The sequence below is a fragment of the Alligator sinensis genome, unplaced genomic scaffold (genome assembly GCF_000455745.1).
Source record: "Alligator sinensis unplaced genomic scaffold, ASM45574v1 scaffold1919_1, whole genome shotgun sequence".
Classification (NCBI taxonomy): Eukaryota; Metazoa; Chordata; order Crocodylia; family Alligatoridae; genus Alligator; species Alligator sinensis.
The window spans coordinates 41,328-51,639 of NW_005843577.1; positions in this window are offsets into that span (position 1 = coordinate 41,328).

Here is a 10,312-nt window from a genome sequence, read left to right on the forward strand (position 1 = left end):
CTTTTCCTCCTCACAGCCTGGGCTCTCAGTCATGAATCATAACCCAAGAAAAGTATTGTGTGGGTTTGTGTAGAAATAGAAAAAGAATTTCTGTGAAAAAAATAGGTTTCAATAGAAGTGTAAGTGGCAACAAATAGATGAATTCAGGTGTGACAGTACCGGGAGATGTAAGACAGTATGGACAAAATGATGGTAATGGCCTCAGGATATCTCCAGCATGGCTATTGTCAGGTAATATTGGGAGAGTTTGAATGAAGACATGTGGTAGGTCTGATCTTGTTTAAGGGGAGCTCTTTCCATGAGTGAAGATCAGCCTGACAGAGAGCAGGCAGCTCTTTATTTAAGAAAGATGGTGCATTGATTGAGATGTGAGATCAGGATATCAGGGGTGCATTTCAGCTTGGGTAGATCCAGGGGTGGATCCAGGGGATACACTGGCATGAACACATCCCTTTTAGTCCACCGCAGAGCAGCAGCCAGGGACTTTATTTTTCAGTCCCTGAAGCAAGTACGAATCTCCCCTGCCCCCACACCTTCCTCTCCTTGCTCAAGAAAAGTCTAGTCCCTTCCTTTCCCCCCTCCCCTGCCCACTGCCCTGGCTGTCTCCAGATGTCCAGAGGGTGGAGGTGGGAGTACCTCCACAGCTGCTCCTGCCCAGCACAGCTGGGCTCCATGCGGATCTGGGCTCAGACAGGAATAGCAGCACCAGTGGGCATATCCCTCCTTCCTACCCATCCTCCCAGGGTTCCCTGCCAGCCTGGGAGTAGGTTCAAAGGAGGGGAACCCACCAAGGGTCACCACATCTCCAGCTGAGCTTGGATCCATGAGCTGTCTGGCTGCGGCTGGGCAGGGACAGCTCTAAAGATTCCCTCATCCTGCCCCACTGTCAGCTGGAAACAGCAACAAGCAGGAGAGGGAAGAAGAGAAGGGGAGGGGAGGGAACGTCACTGAGTACAGAGGATAAGGGATGGGGAAGGCAATTTTTTCATCTCTTTGAGGGAATTTAAAGAAGTCTGCCACAGTTGCTCCTATGGCCGGGTCTGCCGCCCTGGTGTAGTGGGGTGGTTGGGGTTGGGGGCAGTGCAGCCACCCCTGAAGCCCTGATCTTTTGTCCCAAGTGCTTTATGAAATCCTGCATCCATCCATGGGTGGCTATGTGAGGCAGGCTCTTATATCTGTTTTACAGAAGGGATCTGCAGGTTTTAAGGGTTGTCTGTATCACCTCTGTGCTATGTCCATGAACACCACTGAGAAGTGGTCCCTGCTTGATCACTCTGCCTTTACATACCCTGTCTCCTGGAAAGGAATCAATGTGGCCACCTTAGGGCCTGGAGGGGAACATTAAAAGCCCTGTTATGGCCATGTCAAGCTTGAGCTGCTGACTATGCTATTGAGACAGATCAAGGTTCTGGTTGGGCCAGAAGGAGAAACAGGAGTGCAGTAGAGGCAGACATGGCAGTCAGCCAGGTGAGGATGGAAACTGAACTTCTGTTTGCAGAGGAAAGTGCCCAGAGAGGAGGAGGGGAGGGGGAAGGGTTTGAGCAGAGCAGGTTTCATCCTCCAAAACTGCTACAGTTGGTTCTTGCACTGCAGATCCTTCAGGCTCACCCATTGTGGTTCTATAGTTGCACCTAGCACAGTAGTACGTGGCAGTGTCTGCAGCTGTTGGGGAGACCAGCTGAAGGGAGATCTGGTTCTTGGATGTGTCTGCAGAGATCGTGACTCGGTTTTGGAAAGACGAGGTGTACTTTTTTGTCCCATCATATGGATAAACCCAGGCCACCTCTTCCTTCTCTTTCCCAGGAAGTTGCTGATACCAGTACCAATAGTAGTACTGGGTAGTGATCTTTATCTTATAGTCAGCACAGGTGAGTGTGAGGGGCTCTGAGACTCCCGCTGTGCTGGGACCCCAAGCCACCAATTCCATCTGGGAAAAAGCACCTGGAAACAGAGATGAAGGTTCAAAGAACTTAACAGTCTGCAGGGATGAAAGAATCACGCTGAGGAGTCTCCTTCTCCCAACCGCATACTCACTGGGGAACAAGGTCAGTATGGCCAGGAGCCAGTGCACCACAGCACAGAGGGGACAATTCTCCATGAGATCCACAGTCCACGTTCTCTGTGGAGGTAGCTAGCCTCTGAGAGCTCAGCAGCTTTTCCTGAAGCCAGGGACAGGGGTTTGCAAATATGATGCTGAAGACTATACAGAACTGTCACCAACAGGCTGGGACATGCACTGCCTTGTGCATGGGTATGCACATGCAAATACATGCCATTGGAAGGCAGAAGGGGTGTGGTTTCATGTCTTACATTTTGTAGGCTGCCCATCCCTGGGCCCATTGCAGAGAGAGTCTCCAGCCCTAGAGCCTGGAGCAACTTGAAAATAACACTGGCTTAGAGCTGAGTTTCACCAGGTAAGTACTCCTCCCACCTGGACTCGGGTTAAGAGGTTTTTTCCAAGTTTAGTCTAACTTCTTTTCACTCTGGGTCTCAATCCACAGTCCTATGAAGTTGCCTTCCTCAAGTCTCAGGCTCCTCATCAGCAGATACAGCTTCTTTGTGGAGTTGCCCCTGGAGACAGTGAATTGCCCTTTCACTGAATGTACATAGGATGGGGTATGTCCATCATAGTACATAACTGAGATGAACTCTGGCCTTTGTCCAGGGCTCTACTAGCACCAGACCATGCTGTAGCTGCTCGGGTCATTGCCAAAAGCTGTGCAGGAGAGACAGATGGAGTCACCTGCCTGCTTCGCACCTCCACCAGATTGCACCAAATAAACCTGAGCCTGAGCTCTGGGAAACAAGAGAACTTAGAAAACAATGTGATAAACGTATCTAACAATATACACAGGTCTTTGCTGGGTATAACTCTAACCGGTGAGAAACAAATAGGAGAGGAACATAGCAAGAGAACTGGAATAGAGTGCTATAGAGACACAGATAAGTGGATAAAAGGATCGGTGTATGGAGGCATCAGGAGATGGGAGAGTGGAGAGGGAGACACCAAGGAAAGGAAGGTAAAAAGTAAAATCAGTATTTGGATAGAAATCACTCTTGAATTTTCCCTTAGCTTTCAGTCACTGTCTCACCCAGCAGTCATGTGATTAACTTGTTCTTGAAAAACTACAGTGAAGGAAATTCCACAACCTCCCTAATGAGCCCGCTCCTCGTGGTTAAAACCTTTTCCCAGTGTTCAACCTACCTCTTTTGTGATGCCAGTGAAATTGCTGCTTCCAATTTAGCCCATATGCCCTTGATCTTGCATGAAATTCTCAAGGCAATGAGAGAGATGTATGATTTGAGTGCATTTTGAAAGAACATATAAGCAGGCAGGCACCCCAAACAGCAAGGTCCAGAATCAGGATAAACCAGTCTTGTTCCATGCCATAGACAACTGCATAGCGCAACCTGGGAGCTGTAGTAGGGCACTTTGGGTGGGATCACCTCTAGAAGATGTCCTGACACTGCATGCTATCATGGTGAGGTCTAAGTTTTGCCCCCCTAATTCCTGGAAGAGGGCTGTCACCTGAAATGCATAAAACTTCCACATGACCATCATCATAGCCTTTCTCCCACCCCCAGAAAAAATTTAAGTTAGCATCTATGCACCAGGGACTAAAGATTCAGGGAAATGTCTGTGTCTGAGCTCAGGTCCCCATACCATCACTCCTATATGGTCTCACCTCCTTCATTCTCAAATACAGCAGGTTCTAGTCATTATCTTTCTTTCACCCTGTGTGTCTCCATAGGAGTTAGCAGTTACAACTCCAGAAATAATCCATGGCACCCACTCTGGGCTTTCCTGGAGTTTGTGGTTACCAGACTATGCAGTGGACACTAAAGGAGGGCTCAAAGATATTTCAGGAAAGAGGCACAGAATGCTCCTAAATTTCTAGCACCTCCCCAAAGACCAAGAGCTTAATCTGGGACAGGACTCCCAAGAAATGAGAAGCCTATAGTAATAATAATAACAACCTATTTGTTTCTGAGTATTGGGAGTGAGGTTTCAGAATAAAACAGATGAAATGAGATGTTCTCAGAAGAGAGGCAGTGTTGCAGTTATCTTGTCTTGAAACCCCTGGCTCCTTCACCTGTCTGGGCTGAAAAAGGAAGTGGAGCAAAGCATCTGCATATCCTGTAACCTGATAGGGGTGCTGCACTTCTAATGGATGAGAGAGAGACGGTTGTTCCAACACACCCTTTGCAAGTCACAATATGTCCCAAAGTGTTGCCTCTTTTTTACTCAGGGCAACTTTGAATACAAAAGCCCCATAGGTGGAATCAGAGAGATGGATCTGAGGCATGAGGTTTTTTAATAAATCTGCTGGCCAGTTTGATCAGGCAGTGGGCGAGGCCCAGTGTTTGCATGAAGCAACTTCTTCCTGTCTTTTCCACTGGAAATGTGTCTCCTGGGCTCAAAGCCACCCCTCTCCTTCCCACGACCTCCCAGAAAAAGGGTGTTCTGACCCCAGAGATCTCCTAGCGGAGGAGGGAAAACAAGGTAAAGCACCAATCCATTGTCCTGTGTCTTTACTTTAGGGTGGCACATTCTGGTCTGCTACCAGTCAAGAAGTGAAGCTGACAGTGGACACAGATATCGCAATTGCATCCCTATGAAAGGATACAGATAAAAGCTGTTACAGGGCAAACATTACTTCTGTACAGTCTCATAATGATACAAGGGGAACAAAACCAATACAACTTTAACCCTGTTTCAATCAGGGTCATAGGTGGGATGCTCTAGCTAACCTGTATCCCCACAGAGTCACACACACTTAGGTTGTAACATGATGCGCTCTGCCCTGGCAGTCCCCCTTCCCTTGTAAACAGCTGAGAAGGTGCAATACCCAGTGTCACCTGGCAATGTAATTAGCCATGCAGGTGGCACCAGAAAGGATATCAAAAGGGAAGGGATTTTCTGCCCTCTAGCGGCAAGGCCTGGGTGAAGTGCTGCACATGAAGGACTAGGTGAGGGGCCCCCAGCGCCAGTGTGGTGCATGGAAGCTCCTTTCCCAGGCAAGAACATCAATGTGTTGTGTGCTGAGGTGGCTTGGAGCATTCCTGAGGGCTTCCTGGTTTTCTGTACTGGCCAATCACTATAATGCCTGACTGCTTGGGGGATTCCTGAGTGAAGGGGCTAAGGCCGGAGCTGAGGCCTGTAGGAAGTGAGTTTGTTCTCACCACTGCCAGCGAGCTAGGACAGGTGCAAAATGTGAGAATGCGACTATGTGGGCTGCACCAGTGGTGCAAGCCCCCCTGGTGGCCATAACTGGGGTGGCCAAAGACCACTGGTAAGCCATGGGAAGGCTGGAAATGAAGACAGAGCCATTGCCCTCTGGCGCTAAGTTAGGGAATTCAATGTGACTCTGGCTCCCGGATTTCCCTAAGATCAATATTAATTTTCTAAGTTTTTTAGGGGCCCTGCAGGCCACATTTTGCCCACCCCTGCCATGCACAGTCCTATCCAGACCTCTACCATGAGAACCAGGAAGGACTGGTTGGATGCAGTCTTGGGACAGGTTTCCCTTTGTTTAACTACTCTGTGTGAACCATCAGCCAAAAGGGGCTTCCCCAAGGGGCTTTGATAGCAGTGGAAGGTTTTTACACAACCATCAATTTCCTTCCCCATCCTGTGCTTCTCTCTCATGGAAATCCTGGTGTCCTCAGGTCTCCAGCTGCCCATCTGCAGCAATAGCAGGCTTCTGGCATTGTCTCTGGAAAGGGGGAGTTTCCCTTTCATAGAATCCGCCTGCTCTTTTACCCACTTGATACAACAGTTATTTGCAGACATCCACATGAGCACTTCCCAGGTGGCACCAGTAGGTCCATAGTAAACAACATCTGAACCCAGGAACTTTGGAGAAGACATAGATGGAAGATCCTGAATTGTAATTCCTCCCCCCATGTGCCAACAGCTGAATGGGTTCTTGTATTAGGTTGAGTAACTGTAGGACTATTAGGCCTGTGTTTCCCCCAGGACACAGGACCCAGACAGTCTCTTCTTGGGATGGTGGCAGCACACATTACCCCGGACTCTGTGGTGGGGCATGAAAGGGGGTGTGCCAGGGCTTAGGTGCCCCTGGAGAGACATGTGGAGTCAGGAAGGTGGAGGGGCGTAGTGAGGTGGGAGGCTCAGTGCAGGAGCTCCCCCTACTGGCCCGCCATACGCATTCACCTGCAGCTGCTGGTGAGTCCCTTCCCTGCCCATGTGACCCGCACAAGGTAAATCATGAGCCTTGGAAAGCAATTGTTGCCTGAACTTTCAAGGTACTACAAGCTGCCGACAGGGCTCCTAGGTCTTGGCCTGGTTCTTCAGTATCCACAACCGATAAAGGAGTCCCTTGTCCCAGACCACCTGTTTCCTCTTTTCTGGGGTGAACTCTGTCTCTGACTCCCGAGCCAGCTGCTGGAGTTCTTCCAAGCTGGGGTCTGCTAGATCTTCCTGCCTGAATTCTGCTTGCTCTGCTAGGCAATCGATAGGGAGTTTGGGTGCTCCTGCAAGGAGTGCAGCCCCACCCTCAGGGATCTCCTCGGACTCCTCCCTGACAGTCTCAACTCCCTCTGCCACAGACAGACTAGACACCTCCTTGGGACTGTCACTTAACCCACCCTTGGGGTTGCTAGTTCCCTCAGGGACTGGTGTACAATTGCAGTCCACAGGAGTCTCTCCCACTGCAGCCAATGGTGTGGCTGTCTCTTGGGGAGTTCCTAACCCTCTCCCTTGAGCCTTTTGTTTCTGCTGGTGGGTCACCACATTCACATGGCAGGGCTCCATGAGCTTATCCCCACCCCCCACCAGTTTGTAGGAGTTCGAGGCCCAGAATATCTCACCCCACCAAAATGGCTACAGGGGCCTCTTCCAGCACCCCCAGGTCTATGCATGTTCCACGACCTTGCCACCCCCGTGAACCAAGAAGCGAGTCAGAGCCTTCCTTGGTCTGGCAGGCTACTACCAGAGATTTGTCCCTGGATTTGGAGCAACAGCAGCTCCACTGCATGAGCTGACCAAGAACGGCAGTCCTGACCCTGTGACCTGGAAACAAGAGAGCCAAGAGGCATTTGGTACCCTAAAGGCTTCCCTGATCAAGCAACTGATCCTGAAAGTTCCAGTCCACGAGAAACCGTTCTCCGTGGCCATGGATGCTTCTAACACGGGCCTGGGAGCCATACTCTTACAGGAACATGAGGCAAACCATCACCCCGTGGTTTACTTGACAAGGAAGTTGATCTTGTGGGAGCAGAACCTATGGTCCATCGAGAAGGAGCGCCTGGCCATTGTCTAGGCACTGAACAAGCTACATCCCTACTTGTGGGGGCAGCAGTTCATCATCCTGTCGGATCACACCCCACTTCAATGATTGCAAACGATGAAGAATACCAACGCCAAGCTCCAGTGATGGGCCTGGCAGCTTCAAGAGTTCAACTTCACCATTGAACACATCAAGGGGAGCCAGAGTGTGATAGCGGATGCCCTGTCATGGAAGGACTCTGGGTAGTGGCTCCTCTGGACTCAGGACTAGCGGAGAGATCTCTAGTGCGGGGACTACCCAACATGTTTTATGGTTTTTGTATGTTATTGCTATAACTCGTTTCATGGTTCAGGTATTCTTTTTCTTTAGGCATCCCATGTGAACTCCCCGACCAAACACGCCCAGGCACACGGCCCTGAGAAGCCCTGTGCCCGAGCTTTTAAAGGAGTGGGGGGGAAGTATGACAGAAACGCCACCGTCTGGGTCTCTCTCTCCAGAAATCTGTCCCTGTCAGCTTGGGACACTGGGGTCAAATTCCTAAGGGAGGGGGGATTTTCCTCCCTGCCTATGTGACAAAAGCCTGGTGCTTAGGGGGTGATCCCTCTGGTCACCTGAGTGGAGGGAGGGAGAAGCGGGGCATGATCCGACAGGATGATGAACTGCTGCCCCCACAAGTAGGGCTGTTCAGCGCCCAGACGATGGTCAGGCACTCCTTCTCCATGGAAGACAGGTTCCGCTCCCGCGGGATCAACTTCCTGGTCAAGTAAACCATGGGGTGTTGGTTTCCCTCGTGTTCCTGTAAAAGTACGGCTCCTAGGCACGTGTCAGAAGATTCCATGGCCACAGAGAGCGGTTTCTCATGGACTGGCGCTTTCAGGATCGGTTGCTTGATCAGGGCAGCCTTTAGGGTATCAAATGCCTCTTGGCACTCCCGTTTCCAGGTCATGGGGTCAGGACTGCCCTTCTTGATCAGCTCATGCAGCGGAGCTGCTGTTGCTCCAAATCCAGGGACAAATCTCCAGTAGGAGCCTGCCAGGCCAAGGAAGGCTCTGACTTGCTTCTTGGTTCGGGGAGGGGTGGCCAGTCTCTAATAGCCTTGATCTTGTCCCACAAGGGAACTATATGGCCTCCACCCATGTGATATGGTAATATGGCACCTTGCAGGCTATTTATCTTGGCATAGAAAAATTCCCATGCTATTTCCTTTAGTTTTGTGCTTTCCTGCCATTTTTTGAATCTGTGAATCTTGGCCTGGGTCATGTTTTGTGCTTACTTGCTTCGTTTTCTTCTGATCATTTCATATTATGAATGAAATTCTCATGGGTGACCGGTGCCACCTTAGTCAGGTGGGGCACATGCCCCCCTGCGACCAGTCCCACTGACTGGGGGAGCAGGGGGTCCCTCGGAGGCTCCTGAGGTCCAGTGGGGTGGTCCTCCCGGGCGATCCCGTGATGGCGCAAGCACCAACTGATCGCTGCAGCTGCTCCCAGAAGCAGCCACAGCCACTCCCGAAAGGCGCTTGCAGGGGGGGCACTGGGGTTCCCACCTGCCCCCCCCTGCCCATTGCAAAAGTGGTGAGCGTGGTCATCAGGGGGTGCACCAGCGCTCTCAGGGGGTGTACATGAACTCTTGTGCACCCCCATTGCATCACCACTTCAGTCATGGAAGGAAAGGTCTAGCAAAGAGGGAAGAAATAAGGGTCACCAACTGACCTATTCTTTCTGTAATTTGTGTTTCAGCTGTTAGCTCTTTATACAAAGGGATAGTTTTGCTGAGCTAGATAGTTGGGATTCCTTTTCCAAAGATGTGTTCCACTCTCTACAGAATGTATCGTCCAGTACAATGAAGTTCATAAATGATAGTCATAACAATTATATTGATGTCAAACAATGTGGTTATTACATAACTGTTAGGGCAGTGCAGAACAGGCCCTATTTCATTCTGATTTGGATTCGGGCCAGATCAGGGACAGCGATTCGATCTGTTGTTTCGGATCACTGTCCCTGACTTAATTTGGCTGAAACTGAATCTGATGATTCAATGCTGATTCAGTGAATCAGTGATTTGGACACAGGCACAGCTTTAAAAGTTTTTTTCTGCATTCCTTGAGGTAGCAGCATGGCTCGTGATCGCTGCAATGCTGGGGTGGACGAAGTGTTCCAGAGGAGCACAGGGGGCTCTCCACTGTGCTCGGCAGCAAACCCGGAAGTGGATCAGAAGTACTTCCAGTCCACTTCCAGGTCTGCCAGGGAGCACGCTGTGGGCCCCCCCCCAAGCCTCTCTGGCCTGGTGATCAGCCATGGGCGGACCCCAGGTACACCTCCAGACCCAGGAGGTGTGGGGGGACCCCAGGTACACCTCCAGACCCAGGAGGTCCCAGTCATGGAGCCAGGGGGGCGTACCCCCCCCAGTGGACCAGGAAATGGACTGAAAGTGCTTCTGATCCACTTCTGGGTCTGCTGCCAAGTGTGCTAGGGAGCCCTCAGTGCTTCTGTGGGACGCTGCATCTGCCCCAGCATCACAGTGATCAGAGCCCCTGATACCTTGAAGTATGTAGAAAAAACACCTGAAGCTGTATCTATGTTCAAATTGCTGAATCTCTCTGAGTCAATTTGGAGGGTTCCAAATCGATTCAGAGAGATTAAAGGGTCCTCTGATTTGAATTGGATTCAGAGATTTGGCCACTGAATCAGGCCGCATCTCTGCCGAATTGAATCAGGGACCAAAGCTTCGCATAGCCCTAATAACTGTTACCTGTGCCTGATCCTATGCTAAAGTGCAGCAAAATATAGCAAACCTGTTGCAGTTTGATCAAATTTTACTCAGAGTTAATGTTCCAGTAATTAAGTTCATTATATCAGTAAAAGAGCATTGTTCTGTTCCTTTAAGGAAGCAGCAGCTCAGCGAGGGGGCACTGGAGGCCAGGCAGGGTGCAGCAGCTCAAGCTTGCCTTGGCTACAGGGCAATTAAGCCAATTAGCAGGCACCTGTAGGCAGCCCAGGCAGGAGGCTGACCAGAACGGGGCAGGCCCCTGGAAAGATTTAAGCCTGAAGCTGGGC